The following is an 18,680-nucleotide window of genomic DNA, read 5'->3' as shown; positions in this document are numbered from 1 at the left end:
AAAAACTCCATTTATCCTTGCTTTTCTCTTAAGTATGCTCAGAAAACCAAGAATCTGTACTATGTGAAGAGAACCTGCAGCATTAAAGAGAAATGACTGACCAAAATAAATAAACTGTAAAACTGATCGTAGAGGAACAAAATAAAACAAGAAACAGAGAGAACCTAAACAGAACAAAACGAATGAGTTAAACCAAACAACAAAAATTCTAGTTGATATAATTGGAGAGATTCAAATGTATTGCAGCCATAAAACCAGAAAAGGATGTTGTGAAACAGGAACAACCAGAGAACAAGAAAATAAAACTCTTAGAGATTAACATATGACTGCTAAAGCATAAAGTTCAATAGAAGCATTAAAAATCAAATCAAGAAAATTTCCCACAGGCAGAGGAAGAAGTCAGAGACCAAAAGTAGGAAAGCAAAGAGAAGAGACACTTAGAGCAAAAATATAAAATCTAAGATCACAGTAAAAGAGGTCTAGAAAAAAAGAAAAGAGTCTAAAAAAAGAAGAGAAAAATAAAGGGAAGAACTTATCAATGAAACTTGAAAATTCTCTAAAACAAAACAAAAAGTCTTCAGATTAAAAGGGCCATTGACTGGCAAGAAGAATCCATCTCTAGGCATTTCAAAACATTAACAATAAAGAGAAAATCCTAAAGGGTTTCAAAAAGAAAAAACAAAAACAAAAACAAAAAACAAGCCACCTCTAAAGCAATGAGGATTAGACTTGCATCAGATTTCTCATCAGCAAGCAGGGATGCTAGATAAAGAGTTCAATCTAGAATTCTAGGGAGCCGGGGTGGCTCAGTGGGTTAAAACCTCTGCCTTTGGCTCAGGTCATGATCTCAGGGTCCTGGGATCAACCTCCACATCGGGCTCTCTGCTCTGCAAGGAACCTGCTTCCCTCCCTCCTCTCTCTGCCTGCCTCTCTGCCTACTTGTGATCTCTGCCTGTCAAATAAATAAATAAAATCTTTAAAAAAAATGTTTTAAAAAAATCTAGAATTCTATACCCATCCACATATCAATCTCTGTCATGGCAAAATAAACATCTACCTATTCAGACACACATGATCTCAGATAATTTTATTTACTTAAGCATTTTTTCTTAAGAAGAATGCACTCAAGCAAAATAAGGAGGTGAAAAAAAAAGTCATAGGGTGCAAAAGATGAACAATATGTAAAAATTCCAGGATAACTGTACTGAAGTATGCCTAAAAGATAATCAGTCCAGACTGGAATAGGAATAGGAATAAAGACTCTATGAGAAAAGTCTCCAGAAAAGGGAAAATTCAGTAGGATTAGAGGTACAACTTAAACATATATGTGTGTATGTTTAAGGAGGAGGAGATATAATATGATAAAGGTAAATAATGCAGTGAAAGAAAAATGGTAACTGGAGATTCCAGGAAAATAATTTTTTAAATATACAAATGAACCATGTTGCCATATTTTAGTTGGTTTTATATTTGGCTCTTCATTTGGTGAGTAATTTTAAATTACCATGGTATTACATAGTGGTATTCTGGACACTGATTCTTTTGGTTTGAAGACTCTGGATTCTATTATAATCCCTTCAAAGCATGTTGATGTTTTTGTCTTATTAGGCTCTTAGGTAGAGTTAAACCGCAGAGTCTGTCTCAGTTTAGGTGGGGTGAGAGATCAAATTTTTAGTTTATTCTTTTTATTTAGCTGCAGGTGCTTTGAGTCGACTACATGATTTTGATTCAGGAGTCAGCAGAGACTTGGGCAAAGTTTACAGGTGAAACCTGGAGCTCTCCTTTTATGGTTTTCTACCTTCCTGGAATACCCAAACTACAACCTCATTTTTTTTTTTTTTTTGACAGACAGAGATCACAAGTAGGCAGAGAGGCAGGGAGAGAGAGAGAGAGAGAGGAGGAAGCAGGCTCCCCGCAGAGCAGAGAGCCCGACACGGGGCTCGATCCCAGGACTCCGGGATCATGACCTGAGCCGAAGGCAGAGGCCTCAACCCACTGAGCCACCAGGCGCCCCTACAACCTCATTTTTGAGCAGTGACGGCTGCTCTAGGCACTGTCTTCTAGTTGCTTAGAACACAAAGACCCAAGTTTTCTAGAGAAGCTTCAGCTTTCTCAAACCACACTGTGTCCTCAAGCCAAAGTCTAAAAATGAAAAAGTTCCCTTCTGCCTGTCTCCTTCCAAATTTTGACTCTGCTACAAAATCAGCCTGCTTTGGGTCACTCCCCAGCATCAAGTAGTTGTTTGTAGCTTTTTAGTTGTTATCTATGAGGTCGATCTTAGGTGCTAACTCCACTGCACAAGAAATGAAATTCCCTTAGAGTTTTGGCCTTTAAACTTTGCCAAAACCGTGCTCGCTTCGGCAGCACATACACTAAACTTTGCCAAAACTAAGTTTTTGCACATCCAGTATGACAGTTTCTTATATATTCACACACCTATCATTAGTTTCAGCTAATGTTTTAGAAAGGCAATGATCACCTCAAAACATGATCATATAAGAAGCAGAATTAGAAATCTTAGCTCTAAAACTTTAAAACCAATAAAACCGAGAGTTTAACATTCGAATCCCCTTTATCCTATATTGTGAGTTATACATATAAGGTAAAAATGTATTTAAGATTAAAATATAATTGTTTTAAAACAATTTGGGTTCTGGGCACCTGGGTGGCTCAGTGGGTTAAGCCTCTGCCTTCGGCTCAGGTCATGATCTCAGGGTCCTGGGATCAAGCCCTGCATTGGGTTCTCTGCTCAGCGGGGTATCTCTCCTCTCTCTCTGCCTGCCTCTCTGCCTAACTGTTATCTCTCTCTCTCTCTGTGTCAAGTGGATAAATAAAATCTTTAAAAACAAACAAACAAACAAACAAACAAAAAACCAATTTGGGCTCTTTCAAATTTAATGGAACCTAATTTTCAATCAGTTCTCACTGGACTCTTTAAAAGAAGGATGTTTCGGGGAGGAGTCAAGATGGCGGAGAAGTAGCAGCCTGAGACTACATCAGGTAGCAGGAGATCAGCTCGATAGCTTATCTAAACATTGCAAACACCTACAAATCCAACGGGAGAGCGAAGAGAAGAAGAACAGCAACTCTAGAAACAGAAAATCAACCACTTCCTGAAAGGTAGGACTGGCGGAGAAGTGAATCTAAAACGACGGGAAGATAGACCGCGGGGGGAGGGGCCGGCTCCCGGCAAGCGGCGGAGCAACGGAGCACAAAATCAGGACTTTTAAAAGTCTGTTCCACTGAGGGACATTGCTCCAGGGGCTAAACCGGGGTGAAGCCCACATGGGGCCAGTGTGGCCCCAGGCCCCACAGGGTCACAGAAGGATCGGGGGTGTCGGAGTGTCGGAGAGCTCGCAGGTATTAGAACGGAGAAGCCGGCTGGAGAGACAGAGCCAAGGACTAAACTCTCAGCTCGGGGTTACCTTGAACTGGTTGCGGGCTGGGTGAGCTCGGAGCGCGGCTAGAGGCTGGGGATACGGGAGTGATTGGGTGCTGTCCTCTGGGGGCGCACTGAGGAGTGGGGACCCAGGCTCTCGGCTCCTCCGGGCCAGAGACTGGGAGGCCGCCATTTTCATTCCCGTCCTCCGGAACTCTACGGAAAGCGTTCAGGGAACAGAAGCTCCCAAAAGCGAACCCGAGCCGATTACTTAGTCCGGCCGCCGGTAAGGGCGGTGCAATCCCGCCTTGGGCAAAGACACTTGAGAGTCACTACAACAGGCCCCTCCCCCAGAAGATCAACAAAATATCCAGCCAGGACGAAGTTCATCTATCAAGGAGAAAGCAGATTCAATTCCTAAGACAGCAGAGCAATTCCAGAGGAGGAGAAAGCAAAGCACGGAACTCATGGCTTTCTCCCCATGATTCTTTAGTCTTGCGGCTACTTCAATTTTTTTTTCTTTTTTCAATTTTTTTTTCTTTTTTCAATTTTTTTTTCTTTTTTCTTTTTTCTTCTTCTGCTAAATTTTTTTTTAAACTTTTACCCTTTTCTTTTTTAACATTTTTTGACTAGTTCATCTAAATATATATATTTTTTCTTTCTTTTTTATATTTTTTATTTGTTTTATTTTTTAAATTTTTTTCTTTCTTTTTTTTTTTTCTTTTTTTTTTTCAGAAGCTGTTTTTATCCCCTTTCTCCCCCCCACAATTTGGGGTCTCTTCTGATTTGGTTACAGCGCATTTTTCCGGGGTCTTTGCCACCCTTTTAGTAGTTTATTTGCTCCTTCATATTCTCTTATCTGGACAAAATGACAAGGCGGAAAAAATCACCACAAACAAAAGAACAAGAGACAGTACCGAAGGCTAGGGACCTAATCAACACAGACATGGGTAATATGTCAGATCAAGAGTTCAGAATGACGATTCTGAACATTCTAGCCGGGCTCGAAAAAGGCATGGAAGATATTAGAGAAACCCTCTCTGGAGATATTAAAGCCCTTTCTGGAGAAATTAAAGAACTAAAATCTAACCAAGTTGAAATCAAAAAAGCTATTAATGAGGTGCAATCAAAAATGGAGGCTCTCACTGCTAGGATCAATGAGGCAGAAGAAAGAATTAGTGATATAGAAGACCAAATGACAGAGAATAAGGAAGCCGAGCAAAAGAGGGACAAACAGCTACTGGACCATGAGGGGAGAATTCGAGAGATAAGTGACACCATAAGACGAAACAACATTAGAATAATTGGGATTCCAGAAGAAGAAGAAACAGAGAAGGGAGCAGAAGGTCTATTGGAGAGAATCATTGGAGAGAATTTCCCTAATATGGCAAAGGGAACAAGCATCAAAATCCAGGAGATGCAGAGAACCCCCCTCAAAGTCAACAAGAATAGGTCCACACCCCGTCACCTAATAGTAAAATTTACAAGTCTTAGTGACAAAGAGAAAATCCTGAAAGCAGCCCGAGAAAAGAAGTCTGTAACATACAATGGTAAAAATATTAGATTGGCGGCAGACTTATCCACAGAGACCTGGCAGGGCAGAAAGAGCTGGCATGATATATTCAGAGCACTCAACGAGAAAAACATGCAGCCAAGAATACTCTATCCAGCTAGGCTATCATTGAAAATAGAAGGAGAGATCAAAAGCTTCCAGGACAAACAAAAACTGAAAGAATTTGCAAACACCAAACCAGCTCTACAGGAAATATTGAAAGGGGTCCTCTAAGCAAAGAGAGAGCCTAAAAGTAGTAGATCAGAAAGGTACAGAGACAATATACAGTAACAGTCACCTTACAGGCTAATAATGGCACTAAATTCATATCTCTCAATAGTTACCCTGAATGTTAATGGGCTAAATGCCCCAATCAAAAGACACAGGGTATCAGAATGGATAAAAAAACAAAACCCATCAGTATGTTGCCTACAAGAAACTCATTTTAGACGCGAAGACACCTCCAGATTTAAAGTGAGGGGGTGGAAAACAATTTACCATGCTAATGGGCATCAGAAGAAAGCTGGGGTGGCAATCCTTATATCAGATCAATTAGATTTTAAGCCAAAGACTATAACAAGAGATGAGGAAGGACACTATATCCTACTCAAAGGGTCTGTCCAACAAGAAGATCTAACAATTTTAAATATCTATGCCCCTAAGGTGGGAGCAGCCAACTATATCAACCAATTAATAACAAAATCAAAGAAACACATCAATAATAATACAATAATAGTAGGGGACTTTAACACTCCCCTCACTGAAATGGACAGATCATCCAAGCCAAAGATCAACAAGGAAATAAAGGCCTTAAATGACACACTGGACCAGATGGACATCACAGATCTATTCAGAACATTTCATCCCAAAGCAACAGAATACACATTCTTCTCTAGTGCACATGGAACCTTCTCCAGAATAGATCACATCCTGGGTCACAAATCAGGTCTCAACCGGTATCAAAAGATTAGGATTATTCCCTGCATATTTTCAGACCACAATGCTCTGAAGCTAGAACTCAATCACAAGAGGAAAGCTGGAAAGAACCCAAATACATGGAGACTAAACAGCATCCTTCTAAAGAATGAATGGGTTAACCAGGAAATTAAAGAAGAATTGAAAAAATTCATGGAAACAAATGATAATGAAAACACAACAGTTCAAAATCTGTGGGACACAGCAAAGGCAGTCCTGAGAGGAAAATATATAGCGGTACAAGCCTTTCTCAAGAAACAAGAAAGGTCTCAAGTACACAACCTAACCCTACACGTAAAGGAGCTGGAGAAAGAACAAGAAAGAAACCCTAAACCCAGCAGGAGAAGAGAAATCATAAAGATCAGAGCAGAAATCAATGAAATAGAAACCAAAAAAACAATAGAAAAAATCAATGAAACTAGGAGCTGGTTCTTTGAAAGAATCAATAAGATTGATAAACCCCTGGCCAGACTCATCAAGAAGAAAAGAGAAAGGACCCAAATCAATAAAATCATGAATGAAAGAGGAGAGATCACAGCTAACACCAAAGAAATACAGACAATTATAAGAACATACTATGAGGAACTCTACGCCAACAAATTTGACATCTGGAACAAATGGATGCATTCCTAGAGACATATAAACTACCACAACTGAACCAGGAAGAAATAGAAAACCTGAACAGGCCCATAACCAGTAAGGAGATTGAAACAGTCATCAAAAATCTCCAAACAAACAAAAGCCCAGGGCCAGACGGCTTCCCAGGGGAATTCTACCAAACATTTAAAGAAGAACTAATTCCTATTCTCTTGAAACTGTTCCAAAAAATAGAAACGGAAGGAAAACTTCCAAACTCATTTTATGAGGCCAGCATCACCTTGATCCCAAAACCAGACAAGGATCCCACCACAAAAGAGAACTACAGACCAATATCCTTGATGAACACAGATGCAAAAATTCTCGCCAAAATACTAGCCAATAGGATTCAACAGTACATTAAAAGGATTATTCACCACGATCAAGTGGGATTTATTCCAGGGCTGCAGGGTTGGTTCAACATCCTCAAATCAATCAATGTGATAGAACACATTAATAAAAGAAAGAACAAGAACCATATGATACTCTCAATAGATGCTGAAAAAGCATTTGACAAAGTACAGCATCCCTTCCTGATCAAAACTCTTCAAAGTGTGGGGATAGAGGGCACATACCTCAATATTATCAAAGCCATCTATGAAAAACCCACCGCAAATATCATTCTCAATGGAGAAAAACTGAAAGCTTTTCTTTCAAGGTCAGGAACACGGCAGGGATGTCCATTATCACCACTGCTATTCAACATAGTACTAGAAGTCCTAGCCTCAGCAATCAGACAACAAAAAGAAATTAAAGGCATCCAAATTGGTAAAGAAGAAGTCAAACTATCACTCTTCGCAGATGATATGATACTATATGTGGAAAACCCAAAAGACTCCACTCCAAAACTGCTAGAACTTGTACAGGAATTCAGTAAAGTGTCAGGATATAAAATCAATGCACAGAAATCAGTTGCATTTCTGTACACCAACAACAAGACTGAAGAAAGAGAAATTAAGGAGTCAATCCCATTTACAATTGTACCCAAAACTATAAGATACCTAGGAATAAACCTAACCAAAGAGACTAAGAATCTATACACAGAAAATTATAAAGTACTCATGAAAGAAATTGAGGAAGACACAAAAAAATGGAAAAATGTTCCATGCTCCTGGATTGGAAGAATAAATATTGTGAAAATGTCTATGCTACCTAAAGCAATCTACACATTTAATGCAATCCCTATCAAAATACCATCCATTTTTTTCAAAGAAATGGAACAAATAATCCTAAAATTTATATGGAACCAGAAAAGACCTTGAATAGCCAAAGGAATATTGAAGAACAAAGCCAAAGTTGGTGGCATCACAATTCCGGACTTCAAGCTCTATTACAAAGCTGTCATCATCAAGACAGCATGGTACTGGCACAAAAACAGACACATAGATCAGTGGAACAGAATAGAGAGCCCAGAAATCGACCCTCAACTCTATGGTCAACTAATCTTCGACAAAGCAGGAAAGAATGTCCAATGGAAAAAAGACAGCCTCTTCAATAAATGGTGCTGGGAAAATTGGACAGCCACATGCAGAAAAATGAAATTGGACCACTTCCTTACACCACACACGAAAATAGACTCCAAATGGATGAAGGACCTCAATGTGAGAAAGGAATCCGTCAAAATCCTTGAGGAGAATGCAGGCAGCAACCTCTTCGACCTCAGCCGTAGCAACATCTTCCTAGGAACAATGGCAAAGGCAAGGGAAGCAAGGGCAAAAATGAACTATCGGGATTTCATCAAGATCAAAAGCTTTTGCACAGCAAAGGAAACAGTTAACAAAACCAAAAGACAACTGACAGAATGGGAGAAGATATTTGCAAATGACATATCAGATAAAGGGCTAGTATCCAAAATCTATAAGGAACTTAGCAAACTCAACACCCAAAGAACAAACAATCCAATCAAGAAATGGGCAGAGGACATGAACAGACATTTCTGCAAAGAAGACATCCAGATGGCCAACAGACACATGAAAAAGTGCTCCACGTCACTCGGCATCAGGGAAATACAAATCAAAACCACAATGAGATATCACCTCACACCAGTCAGAATGGCTAAAATTAACAAGTCAGGAAATGACAGATGCTGGAGAGGATGTGGAGAAAGGGGAACCCTCCTCCACTGTTGGTGGGAATGCAAGCTGGTGCAACCACTCTGGAAAACAGCATGGAGGTTCCTCAAAATGTTGAAAATAGAACTACCCTATGACCCAGCAATTGCACTACTGGGTATTTACCCTAAAGATACAAACATAGTGATCCGAAGGGGCACGTGTACCCGAATGTTTATAGCAGCAATGTCTACAATAGCCAGACTATGGAAAGAACCTAGATGTCCATCAACAGATGAATGGATAAAGAAGAGGTGGTATATATACACAATGGAATACTACGCAGCCATCAAAAGAAATGAAATCATGCCATTTGCGACGACGTGGATGGAACTAGAGCATATCATGCTTAGTGAAATAAGTCAATCGGAGAAAGACAACTATCATATGATCTCCCTGATATGAGGACATGGAGAAGCAACATGGGGGGGTAGGGGGATAGGAGAAGAGTAAATGAAACAAGATGGGATTGGGAGGGAGACAAACCATAAATGACTCTTAATCTCACAAAACAAACTGGGGGTTGCTGGGGGGGAGGTGGGATTGGGAGAGGGGGAGCGGGCTATGGACATTGGGGAGGGGAGGCGAACCATAAGAGACTATGTACTCTGAAAAACAACCTGAGGGTTTTGAAGGGTCAGGGGTGGGAGGTTGGGGCAACCTGAGGGTTTTGAAGGGTCAGGGGTGGGAGGTTGGGGGAACAGGTGGTGGGTAATGGGGAGGGCACATTTTGCATGGAGCACTGGGTGTTGTGCAAAAAGAATGAATACTGTTACACTGAAAAAATAAATAAAATGAAAAAAAAAAAAAAGGATGTTTCAGGAGCCACACTTGCCAAACTTTAATGAGAAAAGATCCCACCATTCACATATTTCAAAATTAAGTTTTAAAAAGTCTCAGATTATACCATCAATGCGAATCCACTTGACTATCCTTGCTTGTTGAATCATGTTTGAATTTCCAAATTGTGTATCACTGTTCTATAAGAGTGTGTCCTGATTTTTATAGGTCCGAATATATAAAACACTGAATTCCACTAATCTGAGGATCAACCTGAAGAACATTAGGATTATTTAAATAACAGGTTATCCACACTGAATTATGGATCTTAACTGCAATTTCTTCTTCTTCTTTTTTTTTTTAAGATTTTTATTTATTTATTTGACAGACAGAGATCACAATTAGGCAGAGAGGCAGGCAGAGAGAGAGGAAGGGAAGCAGCCGTCCCGCTGAGCAGAGAGCCTGATGCGGGGCTCAATCCCAGGACCCTGGGATCATGACCTGACCCGAAGGCAGAGGCTTTACCCCACTGAGCCCACCCAGGTGCCCCTCTTCTTTTTTAAAAATGATTTTATTTACTTATTTGACAGAGAGATATCACAAGCAGGCAAAGAGGCAGGCAGAGGGGGAGGAGGAAGCAGGCTCCCCTGCCAAGCAGAGAGCCCAATGCAGGGCTTGATCCCAGGACCACTGAGGATCCCACTGAGACCCCAGGCACCCCTTAACTGAAATTTCTTACCTGAAAATGTTGGGCTGGGGAATTTTTTTTTTTTCTTATACCCTTGACTGGTCCTGGCTGTGTAATAATATGCAATTGTGCTTCGATTCTTAGAAATTAGAGAAAATTTTTTTTTCCAGAGAGGCTCTCTTTTAAATTTTCAAATGAGTATTTTTCTAGTTAGAGTTTTTGAAGTTTTAGTTGTAGGAAGCCTTGAGGCCCACAGGCTAAAAGGGTCAGGCCATTTGCTGTATTTAATCTACATTGTTTCCATGGTGAGAATACTTCAAAAATCAGATTAGGACACAATGACACAATGTGGGGTTTATTTGCACTAGAGAACTTTGCTTTCTCTACTTTCTATCCTGGTAATCAAGGACATTTTTGATAAATCTTTTAAGGTTCTGTGGATTTTAAACTTAGATGACCAGTAGCTAAATCCTTCAAAATCTTTTCTATAATTCCCTAAACCTAGCTGAAAGCCCTCTTTTTCTAACACCCAGAATATATTTTTCTCTAGTATTTTCCAATAGCACTTACTGTCTTGTTCTTCATGAAAAATTGTTGCCACAGTTTTAAGTAAGTGCTTAATAGATTCCAGACATCAGGTAAATTTTGAAGAAAGTCAAGAAGCAAGGCAAATAATTTTTTTGATTCTGCCTCATTCAATCTAATATGGAAAACAATTCAGATTTTAAAAAATAAAACTTCTAAACTGGCTCTTCTTTGGGGGTCATTAAGTAGAGGAAATAAGGGTGAGTGGATAGGTTGTAAATTTTAAGATACTTTGATCTAACCTTGATGTTTCAGAAAATGGGAAAGACCCCTCACAAATATATCATCTCAACTTAGCTACAAGCAGAATTTGGCATGTGCAGCAGCTGAAACACATCATTCTTCTAAATAGGGCTTTTGCTCTTTTTTATGATTATGATCTTGGACCTTGAGATCAAGACCTGAGCTGAGATAAGAGCTGGATGTTTAACTGACTGAGCTACCCAGGAGACCCTCTTTTTTATTACTTTAGTTAACGAACAGGATACCAGATGTTGTGGATGAAATATATTGGAGGAAATCTGAATAGGCCAGGAAACATTTAAATATATCTGTTGTGTCACGGGCTTCCATGAATGAAAATAGATGGCCCATGTGAAATAATTGTTTTTAATTCAGACTCCGGTATTCCAAGGCTGTTCAAGTGCCAAAATTAAGTAAGGCTGAAAATGACATCTCCCTGATATTTGCTGGTCAGTTTTAATTTTTTAGGCTCTACAAACCATACGGTTATCAAACAAAATCATTCTCTAACACAAGGAGAAATGTCAGGTGGAGAAAAAACATGACCATTGGGATTGAGCCCTGCATCATCGGGCTCCTTGCTCAGTGGGGAGACTGCTTTTCCCTCTGCCCGCTGCTCCCCCTGCTTGTGTTCTCTCTCTCTCCCTAACAAATAAATAAATAAAATCTAAATAAATAAATAAAGTTTGTTTTAAAAAATGTTTATCTACAATCCTACAGTTAAGAAAAAACCCCATTAGGGAAGCGTGGGTGGCTTATTTGGTTAAGCATCTGCCTTTGGCTCAGGTCATGATCCCAGTGTCCTGGGATTGAGCTTCACATTGGGCTTCTGGGGATCCTGCTTCTCCCTCTCCCTCTGTCTCCCGATCCCCTTGCTTGTGCTGTATCAAAGGAATAAATAAAATCTTTCAAAAAAAAAAAAAGAAAGAAAAAACCCCCAACATATTGTGTTCTCTTGGAATATGTGTTATTTTTAATGGGGGGGGGAGCACCCTTTGAAATTCACTTATTCTACCTCCAGAAAGGTTTTACATAGTAATTATGCAATCAATGTTAAATGCTGGACTACTTCTGTCATTGTTACAGAATATGGTTGGATCAAAATTAATTCCAAATAGATCAGAGTTGAAAATTATTAAAAATTTAAATAATTGAGCCATAAAAAACTAGAAGAAAAAATAATATTTATGAAATCTCTGGATGGGAAAAAAATTTTAAACCTTAAAAATGATAAATTAAATCAAAAGAAAGACATCAATTGTGCTGTCTATATAAAACTACTGTACATTAAAAAGAAAAAAAAATCAACCAGGGAAAATATTTCATACATGGCTAGGAAGAAGAGGGAAAGAGTACTGAATCTGTTACAAGTCATTTAGAAAGCAAAGCGGTAGTCAAATAACTCATTCTATTGGCAAGGTTCCATGGAGATAAACACTTTCATTACTGATGGGTGTACAAAGTAATATCCCTAGGTAATATAACTTGGCAATATCCATCAAAATTACAGATTCAATTACTCTTTGATCCATCAATCCTACTTCTGGGATGTACCCTACAGATATAGCTGTTTTTTTGTTTGTTTTTTTTTAAAGATTTTATTTAGTTATTTGAGAGAGAATGAGAGAGAGCACAAGAGTGGGGAGGGTCAGCAGGAGAAGCAGACTCCCGCTGAGCAGGGAGCCCGACGGGGGACTCGATCCCAGGACTCCAGGATCATGACCTGAGCCGAAGGCAGATGCTTAACCAGCTGAGCCACTCAGGCATCCCGATATAGCTGTTCTTGAATGCAAAGACAGGTGCACAAGATTATTCACTGAAGTAGTTATTTTTTGTATTTGCAAAGAATTAGACATTAACCAATATCCATCAATAGGAGACTACTTAAATATACTGTGCTGTGTCCATACAATGGAACCCATCCAAAAAGAATAAGGAACCTTTCTATGCACTTATCTGGAAGAACTCTACAATTATCCTATACTGTGAATAGTAAGAACACTACCTTTTGTGTAAGAAAGAGACAATTACACATGATTAATCACATTCTTCAACACTTCTCAAATTAACTCGTTTCCCACATTATCTACAAAGATGCTTTCTATAACATCATTTGTAATAGCAAAACACTAGAAACACTCTGCAAGTCCTATAATAGTTGAGTGGGAAGACAAATTATGATCTATACAACAAAATATTATTTAGCTATAAAAATGACATTTATAGGGGTACATGCATGGCTCAGTTGGTTAAATGGCTGCCTTTGGCTCAGGTTGTGATCCCAGGGTCCTGGGATTGAGCCCCACATTGGGCTCCCTCCCCAGTGGGGAGTCTGCTTCTCACTCTCCACCTGCCCCTCCCTCCGCTCATGCTCTCTCTCTCTCAAATAAATAAAATCTTCCAAAAAATGACATTTATAGTGAACCTGGAGTAACAGAAAATGCTAAGTAAAAAACTCACATACAATATTAATATGTAATATGGACACTAAAGAGAAGTCATGAGATTATCTAAATGTTCAATGCATATCTCAATATCAATTTTCAATATAAATTATGTTGAAAATATAACATTATATTTTCAATGATAATTCAGTATATATAGTTTAGCCAGATTGATTCCCAAACATCTGTCACTGAGCAAAATGGTACTTCAAGAGGAAGGCTGAGAAATGGGTGTGGAGAGAGAGATTCTTCAGGAATGAGGGATATTGGTATGTTAGGGCATTTCATGGAGAGAATTTATGGTGAGCAGCTAGTTGCAATCATAAAGATTCTGTTCTTAGGGATATGAGAAGTAGGAGACAAGTACTAAAACTGGGGGAGGGGCAAGAAAGAAACAACTCAGCACTTTTGTAAGTTGCTTAGGGTAAATGATGCTTTTCCCTAATCTCCAAGCTATATGATCGCCTTTCATATCTTGTCAAGACTCCCCTATCAACACCACCTCTTCTAGTTCTGCCTGGGAGAAGGAAAATACAGGAAAAGGCCAGGCAATAAACTAGTTTCACCTTATTTCATGTGGTATATATGACCAAAAGAGGCTGAATCTTTTTATGTTATGCCTGGGTATGTGTGTGAATTAGCAAAAAATGATGTGTGATTTTTGAAAGATGTAAAAATTATAGCATTATAACTGATCATAATCCTATTTACAAGAAAGCATGTGATTGTTGGGGGGTATAAAATAAAGGAAAAGGATACTTTTAAATACTCTTTAAAATTACCAGGATTCGGGGCGCCTGGGTGGCTCAGTGGTTTGAGCCTCTGCCTTCCGCTCAGGTCATGATCTCAGGGTCCTGGGATTGAGTCCCGCATCGGGCTCTCTGCTCAGCAGGGAACCTGCTTCCCTCTCACTCTCTCTGCCTGCCTCTCTGCCTACTTGTGATCTCTCTCTGTCAAATAAATAAATAAAATCTTAAAAAAAAAAAAAAATTACCAGGATTCAAAGGGTGAAAGGGTGCCTGGGTGGCTCAGTCGTTAAGTGTCTGCCTTCAGCTCAGGTCATGATCCCAGCATCCTGAGGTCAAGCCCTGCATCAGCCTCCTTGCTCAGTGGGAAGTCTGTTTCTCCCTCTCCCTCTGCCTGCCCCTCTGCCTGCCCCTCTGCCTGCTTGTGCCCTCTATCTCCGTCAAATAAATAAATAAAATCTTAAAGAAAAATTCCAGCTCCACTGCTAAACTTGTAAGTCTGTGGAGAATAAGTTAAACTCTGACTGACTGATTGAATCAATCAATCATTCATTCATTCATTCATTCATGTATTTAATTATTATTCAGTAAACTGGTACCATAAGTAAGGCACACAGCTAAATGTTGAGGATATAGCAGGACACATGATTGCCATGGAAGATAGAAAATTTTACTAAGTATTAATAACAAAGTGAGATAGTTCTATAGGAGTAAAGAGTATATACTTCTGATCTAATCTAAAAGGGTTAAGGAAGGCTTCCTGAATTAAGTAATGTTAAGGTTAGACCTGAAACTGAATCCTAAATAGAAGTAGCTAAAGTGGAGGGGGGAGGAGTATTCTAGATAGGAGTAATAGCACTGAACAAAGGCTCACAAGTCAGTACTGCATCTACATATAATATAGATGAATTGAAGACATTATATAATTGTTAACTACAGACGCTGCTGTTATAGATGAGTCATAAAAAAAGCATAGCATCAAGGAAAAGTAAAATGGATCAATAATCACAAGGGAAAGTAGGATTATTTATTAATTTAAAATACTGACTATATGCCAAGTGCTATTCTAGGCACTTCGGATGTATCAATGAAGAAAGGAAATAAAAGTCCTTGCTCTGATGAAGCTTATATTCTAATTCAGCGCAAGAGATAACAGCAAACATAATACATATTATATAGTAAATCAGCAGAGGATTAGTACAATGGTTAAGCTAGATTGGAGTATAGGCGGGTGAGGGGTATTTTAAACAGAGTGATCAGGGATTGCCTCAGTGAGGAGGTAATGGTGACTGGACAAAGCCTTGAGAGATGAGGGAATACGGTTTACAAATATTAAGAGGAAACACATTCCAGACCAGCAGAAAAGCCAGTACAAAATCCCTAAGAAGGAATGTGACTGGTACATTCCAAGACAGAAAGAAAGTTGGTGTGGCAGACCAAACAAGCAAAGCATAAAGTAGTAGGGAAAAAGGTCAGAGAGGCAGTGAGGGATGGAGGCAGAACTTGCAGGATTTTGTAGGCCTGTTTGAGAATTTAGGGGAGGGTTGCTTGTTCACATCATACTGCTCTAGTATATATAAGATCAAGAACAAGAGGTAAGAGAGGAGGCTGGGAAAGATGGCAGAGTAGGGGCACCATTGTCCCATGTTTACAGCTAGATTTCAGTCACCTGAGTAAATAGACCTGAGAGCTATCTGAAGACAGGCAGAACAAACTCCACAACTAAATGCAGAAAAGAAGTCATATGGAAGAAGTTAGAAGAATAGAAAACGCAGTTGGGAGCTGTCTGCAGGAAAGAGGGAATTGTGGGTGCAGAGAAGGGAAAGTAACATGGAACCCACATGGGGAAAACGAATCCCCATAAAATCTGGCCTTGAAAACTGGAGGGGCTGAATTCCATGCGTTTGCATAACCAGTGAGACTTGGAGCCTGGAACTTTAGAAGTGGGTTGACTCAGCATTGGGCAAATAGGTAGAGGAATGATAGCTGGGCCCCCCACCCTTAAAGAGACAAGGGCCGGCAGAGAGACAACATAGAAGCGACAGTTTGCACAATGGGAGGGATGGGAGGGAGATCTGTTTATACTGACTTTGGAGTGTGTTGAGGACTTCTCTGGGAATGAAGGAGTTGGTAGGTGCCATTTTCCTCCCCTCTCTGCAAACACAGAGCCATTTGTGGGAGATGGTGCTACGTAGATACTTGCTGCCTAAGCTGCTAGCAATGCAACCAACCATAAGTTCTCCTGGAACCCTTGCCCAGTCCAAGGCTGCTGGCTTCAGCCCCGGGTTCAGCACAAATTTTGTTAATGCCTCGGCACTTCAGAAGATCCAGTCTAGGACCAGCAGCTCAGAACAAATCTGCTAACCTGCTGTCCTGCCTCCAAGCCCTTCTGCAGTCATGTGCCCTCAGAACCAGTCTTCGTGGGTCTCACTAACACCACAGAGAGCAAGTGCAGCCCACAACAGGCAGAGATTCAGTGTAGATGTCTAGACTGAAAGGAAAAGTGACTCGGATACAATAGTAGGATGCAAGTGACACACACAGGTGAAGTATTATAACTGATTCTGATAAACAGCAGACACTGCACTGCAGGGCACTACAGTACCTCTTCTTCATAAAGCCACTACTTTCAAGAGCAGATGATGTAGTTAACTTTCCTAACACAGAGACAGACAGAGATGTAGAAAAATAAGGAGACAGAAGAACATGTCCCAAATGAAAGAATAAGAGAAAATCACAGCAAGAGATCTAAGTGAAATAGAAATAAGTAATGGGCTTGATAAAGAATTTAAAGTAATAATCACAAACACTGGACTTCAGAAATAGGTGGAGAACATTAGTGAGATCCTTGACAAAGAGATAAAAACTAACATATCAGAAATGAAAAACTCAATAAATGAAATAAAAAAATAATAGGTGAAATAAATAGTAGGTTATAGGAAGCAGAGAAAGGTATCAGTGACCTGGAGGACAGAGTAATGGAAAGCAATCAAGCTGAAAAGGTGAGAGACAAACAAAAACTGCATAATGAGAATAGATGTAGAGAACTCAGTGACCACATCAAGCATAATAATATTCACATTATAGGGATCCCAGAAGAGAGAGAAAGGGAGGCAGAAATGTATTTGAAGAAATAAGAGCTGAAAACTTCCTGAAATCTAGGAAGGGAAATACAGATCCAGATTCAGGAGGCACAAAAATTCTCCCGACAAATTCATCCCAAGGAGATCCATACCAAGACACATAATAATTAAAATTGCAAAAAACGAAAACAGTGATAAAGAATGTTACAGTTTGCAAGGGAAAAGATGACTGTTAAATACAAAGAAAATCTTATAAGTCCAGCAGCTCACTTTTCAGCAGAAACTTTCTAGTCCAGAAGAGAGTGGCATGATGTATTCAAAGTGCTAAAAGGGAAAAATCTGCAGCCAAAAATACTCTATCCAGCAAGGTTATCATTCAGAATAGAAGGTGAGATACCCTCTGGCTGCCTCTCTATCTACTTGTGATCTCTCTCTGTCAAATAAATAAATAAAATCTTAGAAAAAAAAAAAAAGAATAGAAGGGGAGATAAAGAATTTCTGAGACAAACAAAAGTTAAAAGAATTCATGACCACTAAACCACTCCTATGAGAATGTAAGGGGGACTCTGTGAATGGAAAACAAAAACCATAAGTAAGAGTAAAACAAAAAATCAAAAAAACCAGCAAGCACAAATACACACAAAAAAAGTATATCTGTAAAAATCAGTCAAGAGAAGCACAAAATAAAAGGATGTAAAGTATGATACCAAATATCTCAAAGGTGGAGGGGAGAGGAGTAAAGGATGAGTTCAAAATAAGCAACGATCCACTTAATATAGACTACTATAAGCAACAGATGTTACATATAAACCTAATGGTAACACAAATTAACAGTAAACAGTAATATATATGCAAAAAATGAAAATTAAGGAATCCAAGTATATCACCAAATAAAACCAGCAAACCACGAAAGAGCAAGAGAAGAAAGGTCAGAGAAAAACTGCAAAAACAACCACAAAACAAGTAACAAAATAACTATAATCAATACATATATATCAATAGTTACTTTGAATTTCACTGGACTAAATGTTCCAATCAAAAGACATATAGTATCAGAAAGGATAAAAAAACCAAGATCCATCTATATGCTGACTATAATTTCTACACGTGGAGACTGAGCCTAGCTTTGCATGAGAAAAGAAATAAAGGGTATTGCCATGCAAATGTATGGAGAGTCCTGTTCAAATAGGAGGGCTAAATCTGCGTGCATTTCTTCTTCAATTTTCATTTGTTTGGAAGCATGGGAGAAACACTGTCCCTAGACAGAAGGCTTTTGAAGGTTTGTATGCTCGTCTTTGAAAAAATAAATTTGAGGAAGGCAAGAGAGTTTACAGTCATGGGGAAAGGCATACTCTGGGGTCAAGGATAGGGAAGAAATAAATTTTTTTTTTTTTAAGCCGAGAGTAGTTTTATAGTTTAAGTAAAATATTAAATGATGTGGCACAAAAAATATTAAGT

At 39.2% G+C, this 18,680-nt stretch overlaps 1 protein-coding gene across 2 annotated transcripts in view; it reads right to left on the bottom strand.

Moving 5' to 3' along the window:
* ACAD11 (acyl-CoA dehydrogenase family member 11) overlaps window positions 1-18,680 on the bottom strand; it is a 103,682-nt gene that overhangs the window by 24,916 nt on the left and 60,086 nt on the right. The gene's annotated exons all lie outside the window — the stretch shown is intronic.

This window comes from Meles meles, chromosome 4, assembly GCF_922984935.1.
Source record: "Meles meles chromosome 4, mMelMel3.1 paternal haplotype, whole genome shotgun sequence".
In the NCBI taxonomy this organism is placed as follows: Eukaryota; Metazoa; Chordata; class Mammalia; order Carnivora; family Mustelidae; genus Meles; species Meles meles.
Note: the sequence above shows the minus strand (reverse complement) of the source record. Positions and strands in the feature narration are given on the sequence as shown.